Raw genomic sequence first — 12922 nt, forward strand, 5'->3', positions numbered from 1 at the left:
GTAACTGAACATAATAAAGTGATTCATGCTCAGTCAGTGTCCATTGCAGAATTCATTTGGAAACACAAAGGATACATAGGAAGTACATTCTCTTCCACAACCATTAATTATGTCCAAAAACATAGAATTACTGTTGGATTTGGGTCAGTTAAAAAAAATGTTTTCAGTGGCAAGATAAAGGCAACTGAGGAGATTCTGTTAAGAAAGAAGATACAAATAACAAATAGAATGATTTGCTATTATTTATCATTTAATATTTGACAGGACATTTGCCATATTTATATTTTGCAGCAGACAAAAAAAGTGGTAGCTGTTTAAAGTCCTATATTTTGTGATATGGATGATCAAGAATGTCATTTAATCTGCTTTTCAAAGTGCTCCATTGTGATCTACGTTTATACCAGATTAATGTGATAATTGAAAGGCAGATTTTCCATGTCTTAATTTTGTTATCTGGGTCTCAGTTCAAAATACACAGGCACAAATGTCAGTGGGAGATCATGGACTTTTTAATCATATTTTGATAATTTAAAATTCTAATGAATTGCACAAAATTACTATTTTGTATTTGATAGGCACATGCAGTATATTATTTGCAGAAATAAATTGCTCAATTCAGTAATTATTAATGGCTTAAATGCAACATCAGTTCATATGATATAGTTGCATGATATAATGTCTTTCTTCTAAACATAAAATATCTCATGTATCAATTTTGTTCTGGAAAATTTATTGATTTTTGTAGATTTTTTTTGTTCTTTTTAATTATATAATAGTTTTGAAACTAAGAATAATGAAAGTGACTAGCAGCAAACTTTCATGGCTGCAGAAAAAAAAAATACCAGAAAAGAATCTCAGTTTAAAGATGAATTAGAAGTTTGAACTATATATATTATTTTGTATATTAAACTCCCTTTGTCTTTTCTATTGTTACTGTACATGTTAATATAATAGTATAATGTAATAGACGACACCAAGCTGGCAGGAATAGCCAACACTCCAGAAGACAGACTTAAGATACAGGAGGATTTGGACAGACTTGAACACTGGGCACTATCTAACAAAATGAAATTCAATGGTGAAAAAAGTAAGGTTCTACATTTAGGCAAGAAAACCCAATGGTACAGGTATAGTATAGGGGTACCTTGTTCAATAGTAGTAACTGTGAGAGGGATCTCGGAGTCCTAGTGGACAATCACTTAAATATGAGCCAGCAGTGTGCTGCAGCTGCCAAAAAAGCCAACACAGTGCTAGGCTACATTAACAGAGGGATAGAATCAAGATCATGTGAAGTATTAATACCACTTTACAATGCCTTGGTAAGGCCACACTTGGAATACTGCATCCAGTTTTGGTCACACGATGTAAAAAAGATGTTGAGACTCTAGAAAGAGTACAGAGAAGAGCAACAAAGATGATTAGGGGACTGGAGGCTAAAATATATAAGGAACGGTTGCTGGAATTGGATATATCTAGATTAATGAAGAGAAGGACAAGGGGGTACATGACAGCAGTGTTCCAATATCTCAGGGGCTGCCACAAAGAAGAGGGAGTCAAGCTATTCTCCAAAGCACCTGAAGGCAGGAAAGAAACAACGGATGGAAACTAATCAAGGAGAGAATCAACCTAGAGCTAAGGAGAAACTTCTTGACAGTTAGAACTAGGGCTTTTTTTGTCATAGAACGCCCAGAACGGAGTTCCGGCACCTTTTTTGGATGGAACCTTGTAAGGTAGGCAAGACAGGTTGTATGACATGTGTGAGTTCCGGCACCTTTTTTTTTTTTTCCAAAAAAGCACTGGTTAGAACAATTAACCAATGGAACAACCTGCCTCCAGAAGCAGTGAATGCTCCAACACTGGAAGTTTTTAAGAAGAGACTGCATAGCCATTTGTCTGAAATGGTATAGAGTTTCCTGCCTGAGCAGGGGGTTGGACTAGATGACCTCCAAGGTCCCTTTCAACATTATTATTATTGTTATTGTCGTTGTTAAATAACTGTGTAAGTCTAGCTCTCTTTAGTAAAAATGAGACCTATTTTTCTGTGTTTTACTTCTTTGAAATAATTAATAAAATAAAATAATAATAATAAAAATTCTTTTTTAAAAATAATAAATAACTTTGAATAAGCATATATAAAATTCATCTGCTAGGACAGTGGTTCAAATAAGCAATTATAACTTGTTCCATTGCCTCAGGATATGTCAATCATTTGGGAAATCAGGAGATTCAGGCAGTTCAAATGAGTATAAAGATTTATTGCAAACTTAAGCTCTCTACAAGAATCTGACCAACTGGTGGTCAAGGGAAATGTGCGGGAGATAAGACAAGCATTCAAGGGGGCTGAAGTTTGATTTTGTATTGGCACGCAGACACTCATAACTTATGATGCCTTTGACCCCTCCCTTAAGACTCAGCCTGGTCATCTCCTACAGGATAGGCTCAAATTACTCTCTTGGTAACTACCTCCAAATTAAAAACCAATGTCTTGTAATACATTCATAAACAAGTATTTATGCAAAATATAACAATATAGGAAAGACATGTAGAACATGATTGTTAGAATTCTTTCCAACTCATTTACTAGCAGCTGTCACAGGAGATGTTCAATGTTGAGTCTGTGCATATATAAGCGTCTTCCCTTAATACCAAATTTAGATTGGATGTATTTGCTTTTGAGATAGTGTAAATATAACATCAAGAAATCAGCATATAGGCAATGCTCAAGATGCAACAGTAATTGGGACTGGAATTCCCATCGCTAAACAATCTGGTCGTAAAGTGTGCCATCATGTGACTACATCACTTAGTGACAGCTATTCCAGCAAACCCCATTTGAAGATGGCAGTTGAAGATGGCAGAGGTCAGCTGGAGGCAACAGGGCAGCAGGCAAGCAGAGCTCAGGGCAGCAAGGCCAACAGACACGGTGGAGTAAAGGGTGGCAAAAAGGGCAGGGATGGAGAGTATAGGCAGGTAAGGGGAATCTTACACGCTGTTGTAAGAGCAGGCAGGCTATCAAATACCTGAATTTTGATCAGGTGATTGTGGGCACCCAACAACGGCCATAACTTTAGGAAATTGGTTTAACTACCATTCCTTCAGCATTGCCATAACTCTCAAACATCACTGAACATATGGTTGTTAAACGAGAACTACTTCTACAAAATAATACAGATGGGAAAGGAGGAGGAGTCTGGGTATAAATGCAAGGAACAAAAGAACAGAAAAGACAGAGAAATAGCAACTAAGCACAATGCTTTCTGCAGTCCTGATAATTTGTAGAGTAAGCAGGCTGACCTGATTTCCAAAAGTAAAAATCTGGATACATGAATATTAAAAATTCATATATACAAATTAATCAACAAGCCGATTTTCCTAAAATCACAGGCAAAAATTACCAGAAAAAAAGGACACAAAGATTATTTAGAACAGCTTTTCTGGAACAAAGCAACTTAAATAGCTCCAAACATTCCTCACAATCAATAAATCTCTCTCTCCATCATAGGGCTATCAGATCTGGTCTGCAAAAATCCATTAGTTGTCAACAAAGAGATACAAGAACACTAACTTGACTTCTTATTCTCTATTTCTGCAAATTAGTACCGGTAGCCCTAATCAATCAGCCAGGAAATGGATAATGGAATACTTTCATTCCCATGTTACCTTCTACAATAAGGTACTCCAGACTTGATGAGTAATAGAAAGGCATCATTTCCATGATTACTTGTTCCCATACTATTATGCCCACTCTATCTTGGGCACTCCCATTAGGAAGAATCCTTTTCCTTCCCCAAAATCAGGACTATCCCTGTAAAACTGGAATTTAAAAAGTTTCAAGTACTGTCAGTGCTTAGCAATACTAAATGACATTCCCAATGAAATTTATTATGTGAGTAAAACAAGGAAGAACAAAAAAACAACAACAACAAATGTTGTGACAAAGAAATGAAATCCTGGGTGCCTAATGCAGCATCATGAAAAGTATTCTGCATTTTAAAATTCTAAAGGTAGTCCCATCTGACCATTGAGAATTGTTATATTAATAAGCATTCTTTTTTTTTCTTCTTCAAGATTGTTTCTCCTTTTGGACAGCTTTCTCAAATTATCACTTGAATGTTTGTATCTGAACAAAAATAAAGCTATTGCATTATGGTGGGTTTATGCAGTGAAACCAGTGGGTTTTTACTAGTACAATTTTATAACTGTGTACTCTTAATAATTCTAAATAAGCAGAAGTTACACTAAATGCTGTTGATACCAGAGGCAGGTAAGTGAGGGCAGCAAGGTAGGCAAATGATTAATATGCTTGCATGAGACATTCTGAGGTAAAAACATAAACATGGAATTCGCAGGATGACATTGCATGCTTATTAATTTTTTTATTGTTATCGTAGACACTGCTACTAATTGTATTTATCCATTTTAAGTGTAATATTCTAAGGGCTATCCACCTGCCATCAGAATTGACACCAATAGACAATATTTGAAAGTTATTTGATACTGTTTTCTGGTTACCCCACATGTCAGAAGGACTTACTCTATCACACACAATTGTGAAATAGAAACAAAAACTCCCTATACAGCTAGTCCTTGACTTATGACCATAATGGAGACAGGTAACCCAGGTAACCAGGTAACCCATGTCATTAAGCAAACACCATGGTTGTAAAGCAAATGCCACAGTCATTAAGCAAACCCATGTTTGCTTGTAAACACTGGTTTTCAGCAAAAAACACTGTAAATTTAAGTCATGTAACCATGGAACTCTGCAAACAGCCATATAAATTTGGGCTATCACAATTTTGAATGGTCATTAAGGACCCATTGTAAGTCAAGGACTATTTGTATTGTGTAGAAATTAATAGCTATAATATATAAAAGATATATGAATGAAAAACTAAATGTACATATAAAAAGCAAGAATCTAAAATAAGGGGCAGAAATATTAGATGGGTATAGGACAGCAGAAAAAGTTAGTACATGGAAGATTATAACAAGTTACAGAGCACTCTAATATGGTGAAATAGATGCTCATTATACCTAGTTTAAAACACAGGTCATAATCTGAAGAATTTTGAACCACTGCTGAACAGAACCTGGCAACACTGAATGATGTAGCAGGGTTGGTATCTGAAAGCAATTGTGTGGTTTAAAATTATCCAGGGCATCCAAGGTATTTATGCAGTAATGGTGAGATGAGCCTAGCACAAATGTCTTTGTAATACAGGCACTGGAGAAGCACATGCCCTTTGTTTCTTGTGTCCAGAGTAACAGAAGCATTATCTTCCCAGGTAAGGAATCTTCTTCTAGCAACCTTCAAAGACAGCTGAGGGATGGGCATGATATGAGTTTTAGTTAGCTATGCCATTTGGCAATAAAGGTTGGAGTCCTGGCTAGATCCAATAGGTCCTTTGTGTCTGCTTTAAGATAAGTTGATAATAGTTCTGGCTTGATCATATCCCATGACGAGTAGGAGACTTGGAGAGTCTTTCTTGATGCCTGTCTCAGGTCTCAAGGTGACATTAAAGACAGAATTGGGGCTGACTGCAGTTTATGCAACACAGTTAGGGCTGGCAGAGCACAGAATATATGCTTCTGAATGTTAACTGATCTTATTTAACTTGCTATTTTCTGCCACACTAATTGTTTAGAACAGAGGTCCCCAACCTTTTGGGCACCAGGTTTTTCCACGGACCGGAGGATGCGTGGTTTTATGTGCTGCCTGCATCTCTCAGATGGGGCTTTGCTTGTTTGTTGGACCGGTTGCTGGCATGCTACGGCCCGGTACTGGTCTATGGACCCGGGGTTGGGGATCCCTGCTTTAGAAAATTAGAAAAATACAGGCATATTTGGGGTTAGGGGCAGGATTACCAAAAGTTTGTTTTTGTTATAAAAGCATAACTGATCCTTCATTTGTATTTATTTGAAGTATTATTGAAAAACATAGCCGTGACAATTAGCAGCAATAAAAGCTGGTTATGATACAGAAATTTTGTGTGGCAGACACATTGAGCTTCTGAGAAGCAACTTTGAATTTGAGTAAGAGTGATTCACCTGGGTTATTTGGAAGGAAAACATTGTTTGGATGATCTAATTTAGGTATTAGGTAACATCAAATTAAAATTGGTTTTGGAAATGATTCTAAATTAGCTTCTATATCTATAAATTGGCAAATATAAGGGAAACATTTACCCTGTTGGTCTAAGACCAGGTCTTTTAAGCATCCAGCAACACAGGAGATGCTAATAAAATCATGAAAAGCATAACAGAGCGGTTCTCATCCATAAAGAGTCACATTACTGTAAGGGGAAGGTTCTGTTCATTTGGATTAAGCATGTTTTTCAGGTTTTTAAAGCATTAAAAGCCTGCAAATCTTGTTTGCTCCACATGATTGTGGAGTACAAAAAACTGCTTTTCTTGGGCAATGTCAAATCTATCATTATTGTTCTCTAACAGCAAAAGTACATTGATTCATTTTAAAATATTACTCTGTATGAGAGAGGGGGGGAGAGATAGGGGGCAGAGAAAGCTTGACAGCCGTCCCCCAGGCACTCATACGCGCTCTAGAAAAGTAATGGAGGATCTGGGCATAACCACCGGGTCCACCAACAGGTGTCGCATGTGAATCAACTTAGCACGTTGCAGATTAATACAACTAATGGGCCGATTATGTGCTTGAGAAGCTGGGCGCAGAGACAGGTAGCTATATAGGCAAGCTCCCTAATCACCTAGCATTCCAACCCTGATGACGTCGGCAGTCGGACCGATGAAAGCTTGGTAACTCTTTTATTTACAAACTTGTTTGTATTAAACAGGTTTCTTTTACTTTTATCCTGGTGTTTGTTTTTTCTATATTTTATTGCTATACCACACATTGCTGCTCGAAGCACGAAGCTGAAAACACCAGCCTGAAGATGACGAATGGGACTTCATCGAAACGTCGCCAAGACACTTCCAATTTTACGTGGGAGAAAACCCGAACAACCAAAGACCTACATATATATATATATATATATATATATATATATATATATATATATACACACATACATACTACATATATATTTGTAGGTCTTTGGTTGTTCGGGTTTTCTCCCGCGTAAAATTGGAAGTGTCTTGGCGACGTTTCGACGAAGTCCCATTCGTCATCTTCAGGCTGGTGTTTTCAGCTTCGTGCTTCGAGCAGCAATGTGTGGTCTTAGCTGTTTCTTCCTTTTAACTGCCAGTGGGGGTATGAACTGATTGGGTGGGAGCTTGGCTGTGTTCTGATTGGGTGGAGGTGTGTTCTGATTGGTTAGGGGCTTGGCTGTGCTCTGATTGGCTGGGGGGTTGGCTGTGCTCTGATTGGCTGGAGGAGTGTTCTGTTTGGTTGTGCTCAGGTTAGTCTGAGTTGCAGGGGGGTTTAAGATTTTGGGCTGCCTTGCTATTTTTTGGCTTCGCGTTCGTGGTCGTGCCTCATCTTCATGGAGGGTGTCCGTTTGCTTCATGTATGGATTGGAGGGGTTTAAAGTGGCTAATGATGCAGCTGTGGTCTGGCTTCTGGTTTGTGGTCGTACCTCATCATCGGTGTGGCTTTGGGTTTGCTTTTTGCGTGGATGTGTGGTGGTGACATCCTGTGTGGTTTTTGTGAGTGTGGGTCTGGTATCATTTTTTGTGTTAGGGAGTCGTTTGTCAATAAGGGCGGGTTTCCAAATGGCTGGTAGGCGGGAGGTATCATCTCGCTTGTTCATGCTGTGTGGGCGTTTTTCTATCTCGATGGCTTCTCTGATTATTCTGTTATTAAAATGTTCACTTTTGGCAATGGTTCTGGTATTTTTAAAGTCAATTTCATGTCCTGTGGCTTTAAGGTGTTGGACCAGGGAATTAGAAAGCCAGGCTTCCTTAAGTAGGCGGCCTCCCTTGGTGGTGTCTCTGGATATAGGCTGTGCATTGTTAAGATCAAATTCATGCCCATGGTTGGTCATATGGGTCCAAATCTGTGAATACTGTTCCTGTCGTTTAACTGCTAGTGCATGCTCATGCACCCTAGTTTTTAACCTTTTAGTAGTCTCCCCAATGTAATTGCAGGAACAGTCCTTACACTTGATCTTATATATTACCGAAGATTTTTCTTTGTTGGGGAGTGGGTCTTTTGGGTGCATTTTCTTAGACCGTAAAGTTTGATCTAGTTTATGGGCCACTTCTATATTAAAGGGGGCCAGTAATCTGGCTGTTGCCTCTGATACACCATTAATGTATGGGAGAGGGATATGCACATTTTGTGTTGTTGTCCTATTGGCTTTTTGCAAGTTTTTACGGGATCTATGTGGTCTACTGTACTTCCTGATAAATTCAGTAGGGTAACCATTGTACTTACAGGTTCAGAAGAGATGGTTTCTTTCTTCAATTTTGGTCCTGGTTGTGCTGCAATGTGAATCAATCCATCTGAATAATGTTCTTACATACCTGATTTTATGGTCCACTGGATGGTTGCTCTCATAATGGAGGGTCCTGTTGGTATGAGTTGGTTTGCGATATACCTTTGTGTATAGAGTCCCATCCGGTTGGTGGTGGACCAATACATCCAGAAAGGCTAAAGTGCCTTGGTTCTCTTTGTCTGCTGTGAAGCAGATGTCACGGTATACAGAGTTTAGCGCATCCATAAAATCAGCCTTATCTTGCTTCTTAATAATTACAAACGTATCGTCCACATACTGGACCCAAAATTTGGGGTGAAACTGGGTCATCACTATGGTCTCCAAACGTTGTAGGACAGCCTCTGCCACTATACTTGAAATGGGGGATCCCATAGGTGTTCCTTTGACCTGCTCATATGTGGTCCCTTGGAAAGTGAAATATGTTTTTAAACATAATGTTATTAACTTTACTAGCTACTGCCAGGAATTCAGTTCTGACCAGCTCAAGGTTAACTCAGCCTTTCATCCTTCCTAAGTCGGTAAAATGAGGACCCAGATTGTTGGGGGCAATATACTGACTCTGTAAACCGCTTAGAAAGGACTATAAAGCACTATGAAGCAGTATATAAATCTAAGCGTTAGTTAGTTAGTGTACAAATCCAACCAATGCTGGTATTTTTCAAATCACATTTGAAAATCTCATTTGAACATTTCACCCAAAAAAATCTATAGACTTACAATCATATGTCTATGGTCATGAGGCCAAGTGATCTGAAGCAGAGCCCCAAGTGACGGGAAAGCATGCGATGAGTAAAAGCATGAAGATGCTCTTGATAGTACCATTAAGAGGCATATCTCAATTTCCTAACTGCATAATCAATCAATATAATTTTTCTTAAAATTTTTGATGTAATAGTAATTGGAAGAGAGTACCATGTACGATTTAGTTAATCATGAAGATCAAAGCTAGTATTTCTTTTAACATTATTTTAAAAAACAATTAGGCTTCTTTATTATGCACAAAGCTATTTAACATCCTATTGGAGTTACTCTGACGGATTATGCTATTTCATGTCTTCTACACGAAAGCCATAATTTTAAGACTGAGAAGCCACATTTTTATGCCTGATTTCAAAGGCTTCAATACTATTTTCAAACTCCTTTATTCTCAGACAAAACACATAATTTACCTGATTATGACAATTCATGACTCATTCTTTTTATCTGTATTTTCAGCTAATCAAACCCCTTCAAGTCATCACCCTAATGCATTATCCCCTAATTATTGCTTGAAAGATAAATATTTGCAGAATTGCCTACTTATGCTCAAACCTAGCGAACATTCTTTTTTCAATTTATAGGTTCTAACATTTTAATAGCAAAAAAACCCCTAGATTCTGGAATAGATCTGCATATTTATTTCAGACTGAATCAAGCTTTGAAGAAATCTTGAATGCAAGTTGGGAATTAATAATAAGCTTATTATTTTGCTATATTCTTTAAATTCTTAAAACAGGTATACAATTTTCACTGAGCAAAGGGTTATCAGCCTTTGAACAATATGCGAGGAGCTGCATCACAAATAAAACAGAACTACCTTAAAATATCTGGCTAAAGGAATAACAATTACATTAAATATCAATATTATTACATGAAGTTTCCTGTTTGGACAGAAGGGAGAGATTATAAGACACAAAGATATGGGGAGAGTCAATGGTACAATTAAGGGAGAAGCAACAGTAAATGCTAAAAATGAAATATTTTATGTTGGGGATGCAGTAAATTTAAAGTAAATCAACGCATATGATTGAATATATCCTCTGGTTGTTTCGTTGTTTGAATAATCTTAATATTGTTAACTAAGAATTCAATAAGGGAGTTAAGATGAAACATATCGATATTCTGATGAACCATATTCCTAAACTTTGGACTTTAATATATTTATGAAGTTCTTTAAAAGTATTGTGACTGGATTCTTGAAAAAGTTTTGTAACAGATTTTGAAAAGATATTTGTACACTACACTTCAAAAGGTGTCTTTAAGACACATGTACATCCTGAAACTGATTCAGCTGAAGTAGTAGAAATATTCATGATCATCATCATCATCTTCTTCTATTAAATGTATGTCGCCCCACTCCCAGGAACTCTGAGCAGTTATAACATGTTATGAAATCAAGATTTTGTATGAAAACTAAGCTGTAATCTTTATAACTATATACAACTGTTAATCTACTCCAAATCTGAGGATATTAAATCCCTGACCTTGGATGGAATTGCATCTCCCTCTTCAAAATTGCTACCCAATCTGGGGGTCTCCCTGGACTTGCAGCTTCTGCTTGAAGAGATCTCAGCAAGGACACTGTATATAACTTCGTTGGTGAGCCAATAGCACTCTTTCCTAGATTGGGGAATGCTTCAGAGAGTCATTCATGGTTTCTTCAATTAAACAATGTCATCTATGGGGTCTCCAGAATTGGGGCCTTCTTTATAGCAGTGCCTGCCCACATGAGTGAGGTTCTACCAAGAGCCGAAGCTCCCAGTTTGCCTCTGTTTGGAAAAGCCATGGAAGACCTGGTTCTTCATCCAGGTCTTTGGCAAGAGAGAGTGAGACCCCACACATTATGCGCACTTGTGCACACAGGCAAATATGGCTGTGTGTGCATGCACACTCCACAAATGGGGCTAGCGCTGGAGAGAGACTTGCAGCTCGACTGAACAGCAGAATCTAGAACAGAGGTCCCCAACCTATGGGGTGCAGTCCACTACCAGGCCATGGCCTTTTGGCCATCGGGCCACATGAATGGCTGACCAGTGCATGTGTACACACTTACCCTCCTTTGCGCTGGCGCTAGCTGAGCCACAAGTCGCTAGCCTAGCCACAAGTAGCAAGCCTTGGGCTGGCACTAGTCGAGCCGCAAGCCTCTTGCCGATGCCATTTGTGGAGTGCGCATGCTCACGGCCCTGTTCGCATGTATGCATACGCAGCCACATTTGCATGTGTGTGCATATGCACATAAAGGTGAATGCCCCTCCCTTTCTCACCAAGCTGCCAACCCAGAAAGGTTGGGGACCCTTGATCTAGAGAGTTGTTAGGGACTGCATGTGAATTTCCAGAAGGCTGCACATAGCTTTGGATGACACATTGTCCCCCAATGAATTTAAGTATTCAAGATGTGGGGGGAGGGGCTAATGTCTGCTGTCAGGAGGCTTTAAATATCAGCTTTGTGACATGCATCAAATTGAAATCAAATCTTTATTACAACGAAGATCAGGGGACAAAAAGAATATGCACAAAATTGTTGCATATGTCAGACAGTAATTAATTTGTAACAAGGAGTGTTGCTATCTATAATTGGATCACAATGATGACAATGCAACAATTGATTTTTTGACTAATTTTAATCTCATTTTATTATTCATATTATAATTTTAAAATGTATTAATTGTACATATTTTCTGATCTTTGGTTGTAACAAAGATTTAATTTTTTAAAAAATGCAAAAGCATTGTTTGGTGTGTTGATATCAATGCCATGTCCTGCACCAGACATATGTAGTGCTCAGGCTATATAAATTCATAGATTTTAATATGGCACAGGATTAAAGCAGCTTTTTCCAAAATTAGAGAATTATAGCAGAATTATGGCAATTTAAGTTCAACACTTCTATTAAACAGCAGAATGAGATTAGCTGACATAGAGAAATGAATATATTTTTCTCCTTGCTCAATGATATTGCCAACAAATAGTATTTCTTACTTGAAAAATAAAAACAAAAGAAAGTCATGTAATATGATACATTCCCTTCTTGGAAATAATATGCATCAAAATATTAGGGAGCATTTTAGCTTTCCTCTGATCTCTGCATTTGGAAATTTAATTGCATACATTCCTTTTTTTCATCTATTTTCTTTTTCTATCACTAAGTAAAATTTAAGATTCCATATTCAAATTCCCTAGAGGCAGGCAGACAGACATCAAAATGCAGAGTAAATATCTGCATATAATGTATTCAATGTGCTATGACTATAAAAATAAAATCACTTAGTTCCTTGTCAATTTGCAAGTGGGTGTTATACCTAGATAATTCTTGGCCCATGGAATCTTTTGCATTTTTTAGTCCGTCTCCCCATTTCCAATTCCTTAAAAGTACTCTGCTCTAGGAAAGATGTGTGTGCGCATGTTAAATTTGTTTCATGACATCATGATTGGAGTGCCATAGGAGATGAAACAGCAGAACACAAAATTTGGTTTGGTGAGCACCCTCTGCTGGTTCCCTCTGCATTAAACAAAACACTTTTTTAAAAAAATGGCCTGTTTTCATTGATTCAATACATTTTTCCACAAAAGTATCCTGATTTTCTAATAATTTGCTAGAGGTTTTTCTTAATCTGTTCCTATTTTGAAAATGTATGTTTAATATTACTATTATGGTTCATATTCTCTCTCTCTGTCTCTCTCTCTCTCTCTCTTTCTCTCTCTCTCTCTCTCAGCATACACATTAAGGGTGGCTATTCTTCAGTTTATAT

General features: G+C 37.7%; 1 protein-coding gene across 2 annotated transcripts in view; it reads right to left on the minus strand.

The window, feature by feature from the left end:
* Positions 1-12922, minus strand: part of NUBPL (nucleotide binding protein like) — a 73837-nt gene that overhangs the window by 48027 nt on the left and 12888 nt on the right. The window lies entirely within an intron of this gene.

Source organism: Crotalus tigris, unplaced genomic scaffold (assembly GCF_016545835.1).
Source record: "Crotalus tigris isolate CLP2741 ecotype Arizona unplaced genomic scaffold, ASM1654583v1 scf7180000018371.15429387391:27106975, whole genome shotgun sequence".
Lineage (NCBI taxonomy): Eukaryota > Metazoa > Chordata > Lepidosauria > Squamata > Viperidae > Crotalus > Crotalus tigris.